At 34.9% G+C, this 20,450-nt stretch overlaps 1 protein-coding gene and 1 pseudogene across 2 annotated transcripts in view; both read left to right on the top strand.

The window, feature by feature from the left end:
* KCTD8 (potassium channel tetramerization domain containing 8) overlaps positions 1-20,450 on the top strand; it is a 261,766-nt gene that overhangs the window by 154,053 nt on the left and 87,263 nt on the right. The gene's annotated exons all lie outside the window — the stretch shown is intronic.
* LOC101047120 (protein N-lysine methyltransferase METTL21A pseudogene) lies at positions 2,135-3,815 on the top strand (annotated as a pseudogene). The gene has a single exon (XR_012516827.1). The product of XR_012516827.1 is annotated as a protein N-lysine methyltransferase METTL21A pseudogene (transcript).

Genomic DNA, 20,450 nt, shown 5'->3' with positions numbered 1-20,450 from the left:
TTAACATTTTTTTCTCTATCACACGAGCTTGAAAATACTAAGGACATTTAGAATGGAGAAAAGAAAATTTGATATATATTTAATGTCTGTTCAACTAAAGGGCTGTTAGCAAAAAGCCAACTCTTCCTTATTCTGTTTAATGTGGTCTAGATACCCATTTTTCTGAGCTTTCATAGTACTCTTTACTTTTTATCATAATATTTATGAGGTTATTGTATAACCGTCTACATTGAGGTTGACTGTGGATTCCTTGAATGAATGCAGACACATTATAAGCATTCAGTAATTTTTTTATTTGAAGGGATTAGTTTTGTCTTCTATTGATTTGTTGTGGCTTCCAAGAATACTGTGTTAAGTCTGATTAGGAAGCCTGCTAGATCAGCAAGAATGTTTACAGTGGTAAATTAGTAACGCCTGCTGTGAGCCAGAGAATTAAAAAATGGAAAAAAATGGCCAATAACAGATTATTTTAAAGCTTTTTAAAATTTGTCACCTTTCCCAAAGGTGACAAATGTTGTTTATCTTAGATTAGGTGCTGGTTATTTGCCACAGATGGCAGAATCAGGACTATTAGATAAATACACCAGGAGGTCGATTTTGGCCTAATATAAGGAAGAATGTTTTAATTATTAGATAGGTTTAAAAATTGTGTTTGATGCTAGAGTCCTTGGGGCAAGTGAATTTCCTTGTCCTGAAATTGTTACCACATAAATTAGCTAAATATTTGTGAAATGTTTAACATTATAGACACTTTCAGTTCTACTACTTTAAGTCTGTAAACATGAGCTTTAAACATAATCAACATATGCATAAATAATTTAAACACAATCAAGATATGCTTAATTCATTTTATAGCACAGAAACAGTATTACATGTGTGAAAATAATTCCTAAATTATCAATATAATTTAATGTTCATTACTTTTTTGAGATGAGGTTTTGTTGTTTTGTCCAGGCTAGTCTTGAACTTGTGGGCTCAAGCATTCCTCCTAATTCAATCTCTTAAAGATCATGAGCCACCACACCCATCTTCTAAATTCTCAATTTTAATGAGCTCATGCAAGTTTATATGGTTTATATCTATAAGATACTTAAATTAGAATAGTCTTTCTGCTATATACTTGAAACTGCTATGAAATGATAGTTAATGAATCTCCTTAACTTAGTAAATAATAACACCATCTGCTAGGCTGCTTAAGCTAAAACCCAATAGTTACATTAATTTCTCTTTCTTTGACTTTCCCTCAGTCACTCAATCAACAAGGCCTGTGTTCTCTACTTCAGTCCTGAATCTGCCCTTCATATCCACTCTCACCATCATCTTTCTCTGGTCTATTGCAATACCTCCTGTTCAGTCCCTCTCTTTTTTTACCCTTCTAAGTCATCCATTCTCATTCCAGGAGCAAAGTTATTTTTCTTAAAACACAGACGAGATCATGTCACTTTCCTATATAAAACACTCCAGTAGGTTCCTTATTCTAGTGGCATAAAATCAAGCTTCTTATCTTTATCTAAAAAGCTTTAAAATAATCTGTTATTGGCCATTTTTTTTCCATATTACCTCTTTCCCTTCATCTACATGCCCAGCTACACTGGGCTGGTAGTGCAGGAGATGGGGAAAAGTAGTCAATTATGGATCCATTCTGAAGGTAGAGGCAATAGCAATTCCTGGCAAATATATTGTGATATAAAGAGTTTAAAGAGTCCTCCAAGGTTTTTGTACTGAGTGATTAGAAAATCTCCCCATAATTTAAAATGAGAGAAACTAAATTTGGGGTTGATTTAGAACAGAAGATTAGGAATGTACTTCCAGAGATACTGAATTTAAGGTATCTAAGCATTAGATATATGAGCCTGGAGTTCAGAAGTCTGAGCTTAGGTAACAATTTGTGAGTTGTTGAAATATACTTGGTATTTAAAGTCATGAAACTTCCTGCAGTTACCAATGAAGTGAATATGGATAAAAATATGAACGCCCAAGAACTGAGAGAAACCATTAGAATATTAAGAAATTTTTGGGAGTTTACCCCAGCTTGTTCTAAGGTGCAGCCGCGCTGAGAGTTACCTGAGAGCGCGGCGGCGTGGGGCGAGGGCCCCGGGAGGAGGATGCCGGCCCCTGCGCGGCCCCACTCACGGGGATCCACTCCAACCTCGCGCTCTTCCAGGGCCTGCGGCCAGGGTGCCACGCCCTCGGCACCTTCCACGTCCTGCGTGGGCCCACCCGGACAGGTGCGCCTCGGCATTCCGGAGGAAGGAAACTGGGGCACTGGGGTCTGCAGCGCCGCCCAGGGCCGGGGCTAGGACCGAGCGCGCGCCCGGAGCTCCGCGCTCTCGACTGCAGCCGAGCCCGCTGTGTCCCCGACCCCATTTAAAAAACTTAGGTCCGGGCGCCACGTGCCCACTCCCCCACCGCGCCTTAGTTGATTAGGGCTTTCTAACTTTTCCACTCGATTGCCGCCAAGCGAGCTATTACGCCGCTTCGGACCCCACGGTGGAGACGCGGGAGGAGAGTGACCACGCATTCTTCGGAGCTGGCTGTCTCCATCACCCGCTAGCCCGCCACCTTTAAAACTAAGAAACAGGCACAACGCCCAAGTGAGAAAGTCCGAGGCTGAGAGCGGCCGAGCAGAGGATAGAAAAGTGGAGCCGGCCCAGGAGCACATTGAGCGCCCGGTGTGAGCAGAGGTCGGGGTGCAGGCGGAATGGCCCTGGTGCCCTATGACGAGACCACGGAATTGGGGTTGCAGAAATTCCACAAGCCTCTTGCAACCTTTTCCTTTGCAAACCACACGATCCAGATCCGGCAGGACTGGAGACACCTGGGAGTCGCAGCGGTGGTTTGGGAGGCGGCCATGGTTCTTTCTACGTATCTGGAGATGGGAGCTGTGGAGCTCAGGGGCCGCTCTGCTGTGGAGCTGGATGCTGGCACGGGGCTGGTGGGCATAGTGGCTGCCCTGCTGGGTGCTCATGTGACTATCACAGATCGAAAAGTAGCATTAGAATTTCTTAAATCAAACGTTCAAGCCAACTTACCTCCTCATATCCAATCCAAAGCTGTTAAGGAGCTGACTTGGGGACAGAATCTGGGGAGTTTTTCTCCTGGAGAATTTGACCTGATACTTGGAGCTGATATCATATATTTAGAAGAAACATTCACAGATCTTCTTCAAACACTGGAACATCTCTGTAGCAATCACTCCGTCATTCTTTTAGCATGCCGAATTCGCTATGAACGGGATAACAACTTCTTAGCAATGCTGGAGAGGCAATTTACTGTGAGAAAGGTTCATTACGATCCTGAAAAAGATGTACATATTTACAAAGCACAGAAGAGAAACAAGAAGGAGGACTTATAATTGGCTATAATTTATAAGAATATTGTCATTGAGTGGGTCACTTAAGGTCTTAGACTGCGAATCTAACCATATTTAATGAAGTGGCTTACTGCACAAGAAGTCTGACCCCAAGGTTCTCAGGCAACAAAGCACATGTGCGGTTTTAAAACAAAGCAATGCCTCCTCCCATTGTGGTGATTTTTAGTCATACTTTACTCACTGTGAAATCCAATTAACATTAAAGGATTAAGAGTGAGATTTTGGTTTATGCTGTTTCTGTACTCCATACTACTCTTAATAAACAGTTTCCACTGATGATATGAAAGGCTGTTATAAAGATGTCTCTAAATGAGTAAGCTTTCTTTAGTAAGATTAAATCATACAAATTATTTTTAAAACCTTCTGATATATACAATGTTTAGCCGAGTTTTCTAATTTTCCAGATGTAAAATAAAAGGTTTAACATACAAAAAAAAAAAAAGAAAGAAAGAAATTTTTGGAGAAAGAGAAAGAATCTGCAAAAGAGACTGAGATATGACCACTGAGATAAGATAAGGGTTGCAACCCGCTTCTTCCAAACTCCTGTTAAACTTTTAATTCCTGTTAATTTATTTAATCAATTTAAATTTATTTAATCTTTTAATATTAACTTCTGTTAGTATTTTGATCTCTTATGAATAACAAATATTCCCAATGGCATATAGAATGGTGAATCTTTTCCAGGTTTTCAGTTTACTTTGCCTACATCCATCAGAGGAATCACCATCTATAGCAGCTGTAATCTTATGAAAAGTATTTATTAAATAAGAAAACTTGAAAATCAAAATTACTGCTAGAATAATGGGCCTCAGAATAGATGTTATGTTAGCAGGCAGGAAAACAACTTGGGTAACTAAGTTCATTGTCAGTAAGCAGTAATACTTTGAAAGGAATCTTTTTTTCTAAGCAGTAGGTCTCAATAGTGGGATTAAAATACTGAACCATCCTATAAAAAATGTGCTGTCATCTCGGATTTATTGTTGCATTTATAAACCACAGGCAAAGTAGACTTAGAAAAATTCTTAAAGCCCTAGAAGGGCCCTAAGATTTTTGGAATAGCAAGTGACCATTAGCTTTAACTTAAAGTCATTAGCTGAATTAGACCCCAACAAGAGAGTCAACCTGTCCTTTAATGATTGGAAGCCATTCATTGACTTCACCTCTCTAGTTATGAAAGTCAAAGATGGCATATTCTTTCACTGTTTTATTCACAGTGAAAATCTGGGTCAGGCATGGTGGCTCACACTTGTAATCCCAGCATGTTGGGAGGCCTCAGTGGGCAGATCACCTGAGGTCAGGAGTTTGAGATCAGCCTGGCCAACATGGAAAAAAACCTCATCTCTACTAAAAATACAAAAATTTGCCAGGTATGGTGGCATGTGCCCATAATTTCAGCTACTTGGGAGGCTGAAGCAGGAGACTCTCTTGAACTTGTGAGGTGGAGGTTGCAGTGAGGTGAGATTGTGCCACCACACCCCAGGCTGGGTGACAAAGCAAGACTCTGTCTCAAAAAAAATTAAAAATACATATGTGGTGTTTAATATAGCCACCTTCCTCAATTATCTTAGTTGGATCTTCTGACTGACTTGCTATAGCTTTTACATTAGCACTTGCTGCCTTACTTAGCCTTTTTCTGTTATAGAAATAGTTTCCTTCCTTAAATCTCATACACCAGACTCTGCTAGCTTCAAATTTCTTCTGCAGCTTTCTCACCTTTCTCAGACTTCATAGAATTGAAGAGATTTAGGGCCTTTCCATGGATTAGATTTTGGCTAAAGGGAATATTGTGGCTGGTTTCATCTTCTGTCTATCACTAAAACTACCTTCATATCAAAAATAAGGCTCTTTTTGTTTCTTTTCACTCATGTATTCACTGGATTAGCACTTTTACTTTCCTTCAAAAACTTTTCCTTTGCATTGACAACTTGGGCTGTTTGGTGTAGGAGTTCGAGCTTTTGGCCTGCCTTACCTTTCAACATGTTTAAACTTAATCATTTCTACCTTTTGATTTGATGTGAGTCATGTGTCTACATGACTTCCTTTCACTTGTAACACTTAGAGGACATTGTAGGGTAGACATGATATCATCTTTATCATCATAAATATGATAAACTTAGTTGATAGATGTCATGGGTGTTCTCCATCTCTCTCCCTCCCCGTGAGCCTCCCCATTCCTGAGGTACAACAAGGAATAGGGAGGCTCATGAGGAGAGAGAGAGAGATGAAGAACACCCATGACATCTACCAACTAAGTTTATCATCTTTTATGGGTGTGGCTGGTGATGCCTCAAAACAATTACAATAGTAACATCAAAGGTCACTGAGCACAGATTGTTATAACAGGAATAATATTAATGAGAATGTTTGAAATGTGAGAATGACAAAAATTTGACACAGAGACTCAAAGTGAGGACCTGCTGCTGGGAAAATGACACTGATAGTCCTGCTTGATGCAAGGATGCCACAAACCTTCAATATGTGAAAAATCACAACATCCATGAAGTACAATAAAGCACAATAAACAAGGTATGCCTATACATTGCCAAATGCATGGGACTGTTACTGGCCATATGTAGTTAATCAAGCGAGATTTCTTTATTGTTTTAGGATAACATTTAATTTATTTTAGAATATTTATTAACAGACTATTTGTCCTCAGGGCCACTTTATTTAGGTCATCCTTTTGGGAATGAAATTGAGTCCTAGAACTAGAAATAATATTTCGAATAGGTTACACCTGCCTCTTCATTATATGGATAGGGAATACAAGCCCTAAAATGCTAAGGACCTCTGGCTGTAATCCTTTTATGGGAAAGGATTACTCCTATTATTGATAGTGTTTAATACCAATGCCATACTATTAAACTTGTCTCGTTTTGGTGAGAAGTTCTTTATAGCTGCTCTCAATCTTTTCTCTGCTGGTACATTTTCAAGACTAATTTCTACTAGGATTGCTGGGCTAATTAAATGATAGTGGAAAAACATTTTCCAGCATTATGGTTGGAACAGGAACAGTAAATCACCACAAGTACAAATTGGGAACTGTGTCTTAATATCATTAGGAAAAAGGCTCACAGAAAACTGTGTCAGTCAAACCCCAGTATTTAATGAGTGTACACATCAGTTGGTTCAGAGTAGTGTCCAAAAGAATTTGCTGGAAGCAAGTATTCTCTTGATACTTGAGTCATGTATGGCTTAATATATGCAAAAGAGAAAGCAGAACATGTATTTCTTCCAAATATGTAGAAAAATACATACATTTTATGAAAGGAAGCCATTGAGGTGTACTACACATTTAAAAAGTGATCCATAAATTTTACTCTTATTGCAATCAGTAAATGAGACTCAATAACCAGGAATGTGAATGTGATCAGCATTATTTAAGTTGGGTGCAGAAAAATGGAGATTATTTTGTAAGTTGACAAAGTTTTGCATAGTTTTGAAGGAGTCGGGGGCATGTAATATAGTGACTTCAGACCGGCTCTCATTGTGCTAATTCTCACTAGCCTTGATTAAGTCATACAACTTTTAGCAAATTCCTTAATTTCTCTTGTTCTCAACTTACCCATTTTTAAAATCAGATAGCTGGATTAGGGAATTTTGACCCTCCTAGCTCTGAAACTCTGTCATCTTTCTAAAAATGGCACTTATACAGATCAAAGAGTATGTATTTCTCCTCTAAGCTATCTCTAGATATACCAGCTCACATTTCATGTCACTCCTAATGAAATATTACCTCCATACTTCCACTTTCTCTCAATTTAAACTCATTCTTAAATGATACACATAAAGTGTAGGAACCCAAGCAGACAACCAAGAATACCATCTCAATAGTGAGTCACAAGAATTTTATCCAGATTTGGCAAGGGCTATAGGATCAGAATGAAAGGAATGTGCATAGTACAGAGAAACTTTTAGAGTGCAACAAGAGAGTTAACACTATTATTTATATAGAAAATACTATATTTATATAATAATTATATATACACAACATACTGGTTGGCTAGGAGGAGAACTGCATATAAATGCATCTGTCCCCTTCCACAATTTGATTCCCTGTGATAGTGTTCTTTGCCTAGGGTAGTTTTGAGGGAGAGCATACATGGAGGCATAATAGTCCTTCTTCACTCGGGAGCAGCCCAATTGTCTCCTCAAACCTTAGTAGTGAAATTAATAACTGCCATCCCTGAAGTTTGAGTACCTGAATGATCTTAAATCTGAGAAAAGAATGGAGCTCTTGACAGTGATAGAAAAACTGCTTGTTTGGGGAGAGGAAAAAATAACACTAATTGCTTTAAAACTTGAATCTGCTGATTGAAAAGATATCCAGAGGGTAGCATCCAGAGTTGTATCCAGAGTTGTATATTATCCAGTGGCTCCTACCTGTTTCAAGAAGCTTCTAGGGCTTTTATTTTTGTCATTTGATTGGAAAAAAGCTAGATTATTCTCTCTGTTTAATTCAGACCTAATACTGGTGTGCTTTGGACTTGGCTTACTCTTTGTAATTTCTTAGTCCTCAAAAGGTAAGAGAAAGCTTTTCCCCAGCATTTTCTCTCCACCATAAATTACCTAGATTAGGAATTATATAAATTTCCTAGTGTCTTCTCCAAGGTGACTGAAAATTTCCAAGATCTCTATAGCTCCTTGGTTAAATGAGGAGCCAAGGATTTAGGCTACAACTTAATCATAGAAAAGCAAGGAAAAATACTAAAGTAAACATTTTTGGTTGGTTTTTAATTCACTAATACCTGTGTGAATGAGATCAAAATAGAAAAGTTACATTTCATCTTAGCGAATCTATCTAATTTTTAAAGATGATACACAAGCCAACATACCAAAGTTAAGAAAAGTATGTGTATATATGTTGTGGTCTGAGCAAAGGAAAGATAAATATGTATTAATTTAGTAGGTGTTCAAAATCTGGCTGGCACTATAAAGACCCTGCACCCTGTACATTTGTTTACTTATTTGGTCCTCACACTGATCCTTTGTAGTAGACAGGATTTTGTTCCCCGTGATCTTTGTTTCCTGGGATCATACCCATGATTATGTTATGTATGTGGCAAAAAGGAACTTTCTAAATTTAAAGTTACTAATGAATTGACTATATAATACAAATATTATCCTGGTGGACTCAACGAAATCATATAAGCACTTAAGAGCAGATCTTTCTCTCTGCTGAGGGCTGAAGAAGAAATCATGGGGACTCCAAGCACCATGGCTGACTTGAAGATAGAAGGGATCAAGTGGAAAGCATGGAAAGGAACTGAATTCTGTCAGCCTCCTGAATGAACTTGGAAGTAGGTTTTCTGCAACCTCCAATACAGAATACAGGATGGGCAATACCTTTGTTTCCTCCTTATGAGACTTTTCACAGTGAACCTTGTTGAGCCACACTGTGAGTGACCTTCTGACTCACTAAAACTGCGAGAAAATAAATGAATTTGGTTGAAGTTGCTATGTTTATGGCGATTCTTATGGCAACTATAGATAATGCACACAACTTGATGCAAATATGACTATCTCCATTTTATGCATAAAAATGAGGTGTAAAGGTACTGCCAGTTTATCCCAAGCCACAAAGCTGACATGTAATGGGAACTAAGATCCAGAATTATTTGATTCCAAAAGCTGTGCTCTTTCCACTAAGGGCCTTTCCTGACAGACATTAAGAGAAAAGGCTTCCCTGATATGAGTGTGAGAAATAAAAGATAGGAGATAGCCTGGCAATCATAGCATATTAAAAAAGAAAATGTTGGGAAAAGCATGTAGGTTTTGGTTGCCAGTGGACTCTGTCCTTTCCATAGCTGAGGAATAAAGGAGACTGGGAAGTCAACTCTTTGAGTCATGGTTGAAAGGTCAGAAAGAATGAGAACAGAGATCAGGTCTTGATTTGGCTGTGAAACAAGTCACTGATACTCTTAACATTTCTGATTTTAGATACCATTCATTACAACTTGAATGCTGTTGATCAATGTGAGTGTGATGTGTTTTCCAAGTGTAAAAAATTTTAAAGTATGTCTGGATGACTTTCCAGGATAAGACCAGAGAGTAAATGACTATTGCCTCTTTTTTTCTATAGTTTCTAAACTATTTCCTCATCACCTCTACAAATTTGCGTCTCCCTTCATTTTTCATCATTGCCCTATTAAGCAATATGGAAGTAATTACCATTCTACTATATTAAGATTCTGACTTTTAATAAGCATTGCTCTCCTATTAAGGACACCTGATAGCTGTTTTTCTTTTCCTGCCAGAGGAATAGACAGAAAGTGGGATTAGGAAAGGATAAATGGAAAAAAAAGCAAGAAACCCTGGCATCTATTGGGAACATATTGTGTGGATAATAATTTGGTTATGTATCACAGTATTATGAGTGAAAGATCTGTGTTGATACATATAGTTACTCTATATTTTAATTTGTTTCCTAAGATTTTCTGCTATTGCCCCCTCAATGGACTTGGCCTAATTTATGTGTCTGTGTAAAAGACTGATAAATCAAACATTTAAACAGAGATAGAAGAGGAAACCCAAAGTGATGAAAAACAGAGAGTAGGAAACTATGTTAGGAACCCAAGACTAAAATAAACTATTAACTAATAACTTCCTTAGCCCTGAGCTTTCCAGAAAGCAAGTCAACAAGATAAAATTTAATACAATCCTTGTAGCTTTCTGTATAAACTTATTGTTATTTCCAGACAGTAAGCTTCTTTGGGAATGGAGTAAAATTTACTTATTATAGTGTAGTAAGAATCCATATTTTGGTGTTAGGAGTATCTTGATCCAAAGTCCAATTCTACAACTTAGAAGTTGGATGATTACAAACCTCAGATTCTTTATCTTTAAAAATGGTATTTACTATTTCTACATTACATTGAAGTAAGAGTTTAAAAATAATGATGCACATAAAATGTTTAGGACAGTTCATGTTAGTAAGTGCTCAATAATGTTCATTGCTAATTACTAATTAATTATTAATTAATTAGTGAGAAAAGCAGATGTCTAGTTTTCCTATGGATTGTTTATAGCCTGACATAATTGGTTCTTTGGTTGTTGCTTAGTAAGATTTTATTGAATGAATGATTTACTCTGTGGATCTGTTTTTTGCCATGTCCTAACAGGTATTTCTTCAAAAAGAATCATATGGCCTAGATATGTGAAAAATAAGGTTAAATAAAATTAAATGATTCCCTTACCATGGAGTTCTTTATATGCTAATATAGATAATAATTACCAAAGCTTGGGATTTTCCTATAAAAGTATGTTTCTTTGTTTTGTCTTATTTGGGATTTTACTATAATCTTTTTGATTATTTGATAAGCTTATTAATTTGAAGTACTCAAATTTAAGGAGATGTTGATCTGTCGTGTCTTCTAGCATGAATATTAATAATTTGGATGTTTATCAGTTACTTAATATTTTCCAGGTACTGTTCTAACTACCTATACTAACTCATTTAATATTCAGAATAATCTAATTAAAATAGGAAGGTTTTTATTTCCAAATTACAGATAGGGAAACTTCATCTCTTACCCAGTGTCACAGAGTTAAGTAGCTAAGATGGGATTTGGACTAAAGTACTCTTGATGTACCTGAAGTATTTAAAACATTGATGAAGATCATTTTTTTAAACATTCTCATTTTCTGTTTGACAAAATCATTTTAGAAAGTCTCATGAAATAATCAGTAATAATACTTTCTCAATTTATTCTTTTATTTTAAAACAAATTTTTGAGAGAATATTGAATGTGAACTTTATTTAATTGAATAAAATAGCTAGTGTGTGAAATTAAATTTGCACTTACCAAACAGAAATATGACATCTTGCAGTTCTCACTTGGTTTTACTGTTCAAAAAATTTTAAAACATACACACACAAAATATCAACTGTTTATGTGGAATGACTGAGTTCAAGTGAATCAAGATTACTTTATTTTTATAATTATTGTGCCATTATTATTTATTTGGAGTCTACTGTTTAAAGAATATGTATTACCATAAGGGATAAAGCCCAAAATCATATCCTAAGCAAATTTGAACAATTCCAAATTCTTAGATATTTATTTTAAAAAGCAATACATATAGTTGCATCCAGATGCATCAGAGGCCAAGTGTACAACTTAGAATTCTCTATTAGTTTCCATATAGAATATATTATTAAAGGATACATAACATAAATGTATTAATTTGAAGCATACACATAATTAATAAACCTTGATGAAGACTGTAGCAGTTGTTTAGAACTTAGTTGAATGAAAAGTGTTTTCAGGGAGGAGTATCTTATTATGGAATTTGTTTAGAATTATCCATACATGGGCATACAGTAATAAAAAGAGCAATGGTTTTATATGGTTTTTTATTGTTTTAAATTGTCTACAAACAATGTATCTGCCTAATTGCCTGCACCGGGTCAGATGGCTTCTACCACACCACGCTTGGGATGCCACTCTTTTGGGACCATGGAAATATGTGTGTATATATATATATATATTTGAGTTGGAGTCTCACACTATTGCCTGGGCTACCACACTGGTGTGCAATGGCATGATCTTGGCTTACTGTAACCTCTGCCTCCTGTGTTCACCCGATACTCTTGCCTCAGCCTCCTGACTAACTGGGATTACAGGCGCACGTCACAACATCCAGCTAATTTTTTTTGTATTTTTAGTAGAGATGGGTGTTCATTATGTTGACCAGACTGGTGTCGAACACTTGACATCATGATCTGCCCCCCTTGGCCTCCCAAAATGCTGGGATTACAGGTGTGAGCCACTGTGCCCAGCCTCAATTATATTTTAATACAGACCATTAATAAATTTTTTTCTAAACTGATAGCAATTTTTAATTAAGTCTTATGAAAAGTTGTTCTGCTTTTCTGTTGGAAGCTTTATGTGGCAGCATTGTTCCTATTTTCTTCCCATCATTGTCTTCATACTGCCATGCCTTTTGCTGAGAGCACTCTCCCTAGGCTGGCATTCAGACCTGTCTGAGTATTGTTCCTTACATGGGCATGCAAAGGGAGACAGCTCCCACCTCTTAGAACCAGTTTGTCCCACCACGATGTACAGGAAATAATAAGCTGATAAAATACATCATAAAGAAGCTGTTGCATTTCCATTTCAAGATTATACTTTGTATTTTAGTAGATTTTTAGCTTTAAGCCTTACTTCAGCTTCTTCCAGTTTAGACATGTAAGCCTGAAGTCAGCTTATGTCCTCATTTGTACAGTTTATAGATGACTAAAAAGTTTCTCCTCCTAAAGCTTTAGAAATTCTCAAAAACTTTTGATCACTTCTGTTTTCATGCTTTTATGGCTGCTAGTGGTAGATTATACTATCTCTTTTTTGACTTTTACATAAAAAACAAAATGGGGGGAGGAATGAAAGAAGGAAGGGAAGGAGGGAGGGATTAGACAGCAAGAGATAAATTTAAAAGTATTTTCTCATAGAGAGTATTTACTCAAATGTTAGGAACAAGCACAGGAAAGGCTTATATTCACACCCCACTGTGTGTAGCATTAAGAACCAATCTTTTATGTGCCTATTATCTCTAGTCACAGGGTCTCATTCCTACACTATATTTTTAGGATACCTTCTCCAACTTTGCATACACTTTAAGAAACAGTATAATCTTTATCCTGTCTTATATGTTGAAGTTTCATCTTCTTTCATTCTAACTTCTCATCAAGGCATATATTCTTAGAAAGTCACTTCACTTTCTAAAAGCCATTCTGGATAGTAAAGATGGCTTTACAACTTCATATGTATGTAGAATATTTTAATCAGCATGAATAATAAAGAAGCATTAATAGACTGATACCCTTTATCCTGTCTCATATGTAGAAATTTTTATTGTCTTTCATTCTAGGTTCTCATCAAGACATATATTTTTAGATACTCACTTCCCTTCTAAAAGCCATTCTGGGTAGTAAAAATGACTTTAGAACTTCATATACATGTAGAACATTTTAATCAGCATGAATAATGAAGAAGCATTAATAGATTGCAGTGGACCACATTCTAATCTCTAAATTGATTAAACTTCAGAAGGCAAATTAGTGGATATTTTTTGCTTTATAGCAAGTTGCCCTGCCAATTTAATCTGGATTTGAGGATATTTTATAAAGAAGATAAAATGTATTATGTATATACTTTCCAGTCAGACTTTAAACTCTCACTACGAATGAAACTAGTAATTTTCAACCAAATTGTTGACATAGACCAAGAAAAGACTATATAAATATCGATATAATTAGGTGTAGGTGGTACTCAAAGCTAATACAATTTGATAATTTAATATAGTAGAAATAATGCAGATATCAGAAGAGTGACTCACAAGAACTGAGATACAACTACACTATAATGTGATGTATAACTTTATGTCTGACATGGAAGAGCTTCAGACTTTATCCATTTGTGGAGAAACTGAAAGTTTTTAGGTAGTGATTATGGAGTTTAAAAAGTGAAAATATTAGGATGATGCATTAACAGTAATGACAAAAACTGTGATTACTTTGCACCAACATAATATTAAATTAAGTTGATTACCTTTAAACAGAAGAGAAATGAGTGAGTAGTTTTGCTGAAAAACATGACCTAATTCAGTAGACTCATTCAACATTCTTTGTCTTCACTAAAGCTAGAAATTAAGTCTCCCTAAATTATTCCAAGGAAGGAAGTAATTAAAATTATTTACTAAACCCATGAGATATCTCTGTCTAAACCATATCATAAAATATTTTTTACTTTCTCTAAATTTTGGTCAAATGTTCAATTTTATTAAAACAATCTGTGGAGTCAAAGAATACAGGAAGGGGTTATAATCTTTTTTTAAATTTAGAAAAGTAAACTTTATAGGACTTTTTTTTCTGCTTTTGAGTATTTACATGATTTCAAACAACAGATTGATAAAAGAAATAGAGGTTTTAGATAACAACAATCTATGTTTTTGTCCTCAGACTTTAGAATTGCTTTTAACAAACATAACTATAGATTATCATTTTTTCAAAAACCTTAAGTACAAGGAAAAATACTTAATTGTACACATATTTTAAACATCTGATGGTATATAGTTCAAGTTCATAAAGTGCCTCATAATGAATTTTGTTGTGTATTACTTTTGAATTAAATATGAGAGATGGGACAAATCTGTGCTGATTTCACAATATATATACTAGAAGTACTTTAACTTTTTTTTTTTTAGTTTTGCTTATTTGTTCATCATTTATCTTTCCAAAAAAGGGTCAGTGGAAAAAAATCTGTGCTGCACAAATCTGTGCTAATTCCCTAATATGTATACTAGGAGTACTTTATTATTATTATTAGTTTTAGTTTTGCTTATTTGTTCATCATTTATCTTTCCAAAAAAGGGTCAGTGGAAAAAAGTGTTCCTGTTGCTAATTTTTTTTGGTTTTGTTTTCTTTTGAAGTCCCTCTAGATTCACTGTGTATGTTTTGGTTGAATTGAAACTTACTTAGTTGACAATACTTGATGGATATTGACAAAAAAGCAGTTACTAATAGCTCAGTGTTTATATATATCTATGTTAATAATATCATGGTTATTTATTGATAGATCTTTACTATGTGCTGGCATTCAATGTATGTCTTCTCATTTCATGATGACCTCAGCTCCCTGAGGTATAGGTACTTTATTATTTTCATTTGATAGAGGAATTAACAGGGTCACACACTCAGTAAACTGTGGCACTGGGATTTCAACACTAGAAGTCTGAGTCCAGAGCCTGTAGACTCTTGGTTACTATGCTATTCTGTCTCTCATAATAAATTATTAGCAAATTAATTATCTGGCATACTCAGTATCTCTATCATGGTTGATTACTATTCATTAGGGTGAATATTCCTTCTAGTGGATTTGTATTCTATGTAAATATTGATTGAGGATGAACCCTAAATGAAAGGAGTTTAAAGTGCATTATCTCTTCTGATAGGCAATAACATTATAACAAATTAGGATATTAATCAATAATATATGTGTAAACATGACATTAATTTATTTGTTAATAGTTATCCTTTCTTCATGGATTTTACCCTCAAATTGGCTCCTAAATTTATCTCTCTATGTGATATATGGCAAGAGCGTATCTTCAGTTTTGTGTATACCTTCAGAAGTGTATACCTTCAGTTTTCTTTATAAAAATTCATTTAATAATTCATGTAGTCAACATGTAGATGTTAAGTAGGTTTGTTATTTTTTCATACTCTTAAAGTAGGAAAGGAATATAGAAATGAAATAAGAAAAAATGTTGTGTAGGGGCTTTGGGAAAAAGAAATGCTATTCTGAGAATAGACTTCAAAGAACCTCTTCTCCCTATTTAAATGTAGTACAAGAGTAAAGAGAAAATTATAATCATCCTCACATGAAAAACGAATGGAACAAATAAGCATCAATAATGTGTATATCTAAATACATTTCTCAAAGTAAAGTTATTGGGGATAGCATGGTTGCCAAAACTTATTTGTGCTCTCAGTGGTTTCTCCTTATATGGAATATATCTATATTTTTTTGCAACAGATTTGTCCAAAGCATTTATCAAACCCAATTGCTTGGTCTTAATAAATATAAAAGAACATTTCCAGGAAAAGGCCTAAGATTGCCTTCTGGGACTTTATAGTGTAATACAAACACTTGGATGAGCCTAGTTAACTGTCCTAATGTGAAACAAATAAGAAAATACAATTCAGACTCTAGTTGCCCTATTAAATGCTTTAAATGCTACAATGGTTAAGATATAAAAGGGAAAAGTACTAAATTATGACCGGAATATTAGAGTAAGCTAATAATTTTCTTTAAATTCTATAAGGGAAGGTTAATATTCAAAGTTTCAAGTTTGAACTTAAATATTATAGGAAGGAGTGGTTCTTCTTTATTATTTAGGACTAATAATTATTGTTGAGTTCTTTACCTGTGCTCAATACAATTTAAAGCACCCTTTTCTTGTTAATTAATCTAATCTCTGTAATTATTCCTTGAGATAAAAGTTGATATTATGTGAATCTTACAGCTGTGAAAATTTTGGCAAAAGAAGATAACTTACTTTGAATTATTAAGTTATTGAGGCAGTCAAATGTGACTGCATATCCCAGTCACTAGGGAACAGTGGGAGATTGGCAAAGTAAATAACTTTTAATTGGTATAATACCTGCAGGAACAACAAAGAGAGCTTTCTTTGGAATTCCTTAGGATCCTACTAAGGAAATAGTACAGCTAACTTTGGATATTGGAATCAGTTGGATGTTGGAAGCATGTTTATGAATAAATGTTTCTAATTCCTGTCTCAGTGACAAATTCAACTTCATGTACCACTTGAAGGCTATTGACTAGGAATGCATTTTAAGCCATCGCTAATTCTAATAACAGCCTTCCATATTTTAAAACCATTTTTTTCCAAAATGAGTATTGTTCTGCCACCTCTAGCTCTCCTCTTCTTTCCTTTCTTTCCATTTATTTCCCTTCTACTTTTACTATTCTGTTCTTTCTAACATCAAAGCAAAATAATAAATTGTATAACAATCCATCTGTAGACAATAAAGCAGTGTTTATATCTGGGTTTAAAAGGCTTAAAGCAACAGCAAACAATTAAGAAGTAGCTATTTTTAGACCTAACACATTAGTCTTTTCTCCCAGAGGCAACCTCATTAAGTATTGATTCAATGTCATGACAGCATTGATGTTACATTTATTCTCTTTGAAAGAATCCAGAGATATGATCATGGTTTAACCAGTATTCTTAGAAAAATAAAACAGATTAGTTCCTTCATCTACCTAGATTTTCAACACAGAAATCCATGTTAAGTAGAAGAGAGAAAGTTTTTAGACATAAACTTGCTGTTATGCCTAAAATTTGACAAAATAAAGATTGTCAAAATATAAAAAGAAAACACCATATGCTTTTTATTGCTGCCATGGCAGGAGAAAGAATATGTGAGAGTGAAATTTAAACTTGTCGTGGGCAGAGTGAAAACATTTACACCAAAATTTCATATGGGAAGCAACCCCCTACCCTAAGCTGATCTTTTATTATGATAATTTAACATATGTCTCGTTTCATAATACTAGTGATTCTACTTTGCTCAAGTGTTCATACCAATTACAATAACATCAGAAAGTCTTACTTTGTAATGTGAAAGATACCCTTGAGAGTACAGAATATTAGTTTTTGAACAAGCTGTTACATTCTTCAATGGGGAGTAAATTTCTGGACGATGTTTCATAATTGTACCTGTGTACCACTATCTTTAGTAACAAGGCATCACACTTAATTAAAGATTTTTTAAAACCCGAGGAGAGAGAAGCATGACCACTTTGGAAATTAATTTTCTAGACCTAGAGCAGGTATTTTATTCACCTTAAGACATTAACAAAAAGGTAATTCAAATAAAATTTAATGCATAATTTAGAATTTTTTTCACTAAAGACAAAATATCAAATTCTCTACTTGCCATTAGTTTAGTTTTAAATAAATACAATGCTTTTTCTTCCCTCAGTCCAAGGAACAGGTGACTTACTATACAGAGAATATATTTTATCTTAAGTAATTGATGTGTCTTTATATATTTTTAATGTGAATTCTACCTTTCATTGTCTTTTCAGAGATTTTGCTCATGTTGTTATTTTCTCATGTTTCCTTGTCAACAGTTTTCTCTCTTGGATCATTACCATTGAGAGAGGAGGGTAGTGGGGATTATATCTTTCTCACAATGGATCCATTTGTTTTGCTTGCGAAAATACTTTGAAATATGTTTTCTCATCTCACATTCACTCTTGAACCCACTGTAATAAAGCATCATTCCTCATCCCTCCTCTGAAAACTCTAGTCACACTCTAGTCATTGTCAAACTCAGTGGATAATTGTTCATATGTTAATCTTGAGAAAGCATTTGACAGAACTGTTCACTTCTTTTTTCTTCAAGCACTTTCTTCCCTTGGTCTCTGTTCTCTTTTTCTTCCGTTTCTTCTATTTCTTCAATATTACTCCATCTTAGTCTCCATTACTGGGTCTTCCTCATCTTTCTAACATCGAGATTTGTAGTGCTTCAAATCTCAGGGCTTGGGAATCAATTCTGAGACCTCTCCTCTCTTATTTTATTTTTTAATTGACAATTTAAAATTATATATATTCAAGATGTACAATGTTGATATGCATATGCATTGTGAAATGGTCACCACAATCAAATCAGTTGACACAATCACTATCACAAGCAATTCCTATTTTTTTATAATGCAATCTTATTCAACTATAAAAAGAAAGAAATCCTGTCATTTGTGATACGATTGAACTCAGAGGATATTAAGTGAAATAAGCCAGATACAGAGTGTCAAATACTGTATAATCTCACTTATTTATGAAATCTAAAAAAGGCAAACTCAAAGAAGCAGAGAGTAGAACAGTGGTTGCCAGGGGCAGGGGTATGAAAAATAGGGAAATGCTGATGAAAATGTACAAACTTTTAATTATAGGAAGAATAAGTTCTAGAGATCTAATGTACGATGGCTATAATTAGTAGTACTTGAAATATTCTGCGAATAGATATCGATACCTCTTCTCCTCTATGTACACTAACTTCCTAGGTAACCACATCTATCCCCATGAGGTTATATAACATATATACTCAGATTATGGCTAAATTCTGATTTTCAGAACCAAACTTGCTGCTGAAATTAAGACTTGGGTTTTCAACTCCTTACTGAAATCTTCACTGGATATCACACAGGAATTTAACAGTTAATGCATCTAAGGCCAAACACTTCATTTTTTCCTCCCAAATCTCTTTCTCCTCAAGTTTTCCCCAATTTAGTGAACATTGCCATTAGTTCACCATTTTCTGAGGACAAAAGTCTTGCCACCTTCCTTCATTCTTGTTCTTTTTTCTTTTATATATCGTATGCAAACTATTAGAAATTCTACTAGCTATACCTTCAAAATAGAGCTGAAGTCTTACCACTTCTAATCCCAACCACCAAGACCATAGCATAAACCACTTTCATCTTTTACATGCTTTCATTAAATTTTCATCTTTTACATGCTTTCATTTCATTACTTTTCTTTTTTATATCTTTTTAACTCAATAGTTTCTAGCTTATCTCCCTGCTTTAAGAGTTGCTTCACTGAAGTCTGTTTATCACACATCAATTGGAGATGTTTTTGAAAAACAAACTCATACCACTCTCTTACTCTTAACTTTCCAATGATTTCCGTCTCACTTATAATTTAACTTAACCCTAAATTTTTGTTATGGCCTATGTGGTCCAGCCCCTGGATAGCTCTCATAACTTATTTTCCATTACTCTGCTCCTTACTGACTTAATTCAAGCCAACTTCGTCTTTGTGTTGTTTCTGAAAATTCTAACGTGATGACGTCGGAGGCCCTTTGCTTTTTGAGGTTGTTGAAATGGAGAACTTTCCTTGTAGATACTTGCATGCCTTAACTCTCACTTCATTCATGCCTTTGCTAAAATGATAGCACCCCAAAGAACATTCTCGGACCACCCCATCTTAAGTGGTGTCTCTCCTTACTCTTTCCCCTTATTCTGACTTATGTTTTTCTTTAAAGTTTTAATCGAGTACCTAACATTATATTTTATGTAATTCAGTTTTATTATTTTGTTGTTCTCGCCTTTTTTTTTTTTTTTTTTTTTTTTTTTTGCCTGGAAGGTAAATCCCTTGAAGGCCGTTTTCCTGTTTTGATCAATGCTGAATCTCCAGAACCTAGAACATAGGAAGCACTCAGTTCCCATATGTTGAATAAACTATTATTATCACTTTAATATTCCTCCTCCTTTTCTATCCTGGAAATTTCCTAGAAAATATCCCATATATTTCTTAGAAGATACTAAGATACTTTCTGATTATACCCTACTTATTTTCTATGAACTTTAATAATTGTATTTTTTTCATTCTAACATAAAATACTTCAATTTGATGTTCTCATTTTGCTTGTGACAAATTTAGCCTTTTCGGAGTTCAAAGGCTAATATTTTCTGCCTACCTTCCTACCACCTAAACGACTTGTGGAAAAGCAGAATTATATGTAAAAATAGTCTCTCTGTCACATTTA

The sequence above is a fragment of the Saimiri boliviensis genome, chromosome 3 (assembly GCF_048565385.1).
Source record: "Saimiri boliviensis isolate mSaiBol1 chromosome 3, mSaiBol1.pri, whole genome shotgun sequence".
NCBI lineage: Eukaryota > Metazoa > Chordata > Mammalia > Primates > Cebidae > Saimiri > Saimiri boliviensis.
The sequence above is the reverse complement of the archived record's forward strand: the minus strand, read 5'-3'. Positions and strand labels throughout refer to the sequence as shown.